Genomic DNA, 1,273 nt, shown 5'->3' with positions numbered 1-1,273 from the left:
CACCATCAGTTAAAGGGATGGTCACAGGGGTTTATGACCCCACTGCTTTATTCACTGTTCAGCTCGAAAATCCATGAGTTTTTCTGAAGAAATGGAATTTCCTGACAACACGTTCTCTCAACCAATGAGAAATGACCTTTTCACTGATGTTAATTCATCTGATGGTGTTAGTGAACATCGTGGGCCGCCCTGACCTGTGTGAGAACACCACCGCAGGTCGGGGCGCTTCTCGGCCTTTTGGCTAAGATCAAGTGTAGTACCGTTTCTGACCAGCCACCATGACCTCATGGTGGTTTCTCCCTGGTCAGGAAGGTATATGCTTGCATTTTTGGAAACAGGAGGTGGGTGGGGAGGGTTGACCTATCCACGGAGGTGTGTGGGGGACCTGACCCATCCACCTCCATGGCACGAACCTGGTATTGCAGTACTTCCAGGAACGGTGCAGTGGCTCTAGGCCTTTTGGCTAAGAGCATTGGTGCAGAGTGATCCTTGACAGGTGCAAGGTGACCTCTGGCATTTGTGATTTGACAAAGAATTGGAAACGATTGGCTACGAATTTATAAAAAAAAAAAAATCCCCTATGGGGACATGATATTGAATTGATTTTTGGACAGGGAGCTGGATCAGGGGCATGCCCCGTCCACTCTATGCACCGACCTGGTATTGCAATATTTCCAGGAATGGTGCAACTTCGCCTCTCGGCCTTTTGGCCTAAGATCAAAAATATTGGCGCAAAGTGATCTTTGGCGTTAGAGTTAATCTGGAAAGAAATTGGACATAAAAAAAAAAATCACTGGTCGGGGCTATAAATAGAGCTGGAGCGCCGGGCCCTGGAACATCGTGGTGGAGGTGTGGCAAATGAGGGCCCAGGGGCAGCACGGACCTGCCCACGCTGCGATATGTGTGCGCACTAGATCCGTGCAACAGAGCAGGTCCCCAGTTGTCCTGGTTAATCCTTGCCACCGGATAAAGGCCTCGCTCTGTCAAGCCCGTGTGGTGGCTGATGTACAATGGTCACCACACGTTAAAAAAATCCACGCACAGGAATCTTCCAGCCCCTCAACTGGAGTTCAGGACTGGAACATAGGGTCCTCATTGAAACAACTGTGAACTCTCGTGGAAGCAAGTCATCCTCGTTCGAGGGACCGACTATGATGATGGTTAATGAATTCGAACGAATTAACTCAAACTGCATAAACTTTATGACCATACATAAACATCAGATCACTGATGTGTACCTGGCTTCACCACTTTCTGTCTTCCTCTGTCTCCT

At 48.6% G+C, this 1,273-nt stretch overlaps 1 pseudogene; it reads left to right on the top strand.

Annotated features, from left to right (window-relative positions):
- Positions 1 to 221: 221 nt before the first annotated feature.
- LOC139251752 (U2 spliceosomal RNA) lies at positions 222 to 450 on the top strand (annotated as a pseudogene).
- The last annotated feature ends 823 nt before the right edge of the window (positions 451 to 1,273 follow it).

The sequence above is a fragment of the Pristiophorus japonicus genome, unplaced genomic scaffold, assembly GCF_044704955.1.
Source record: "Pristiophorus japonicus isolate sPriJap1 unplaced genomic scaffold, sPriJap1.hap1 HAP1_SCAFFOLD_4397, whole genome shotgun sequence".
Classification (NCBI taxonomy): Eukaryota; Metazoa; Chordata; class Chondrichthyes; family Pristiophoridae; genus Pristiophorus; species Pristiophorus japonicus.
The sequence above is the reverse complement of the archived record's forward strand: the minus strand, read 5'-3'. Positions and strand labels throughout refer to the sequence as shown.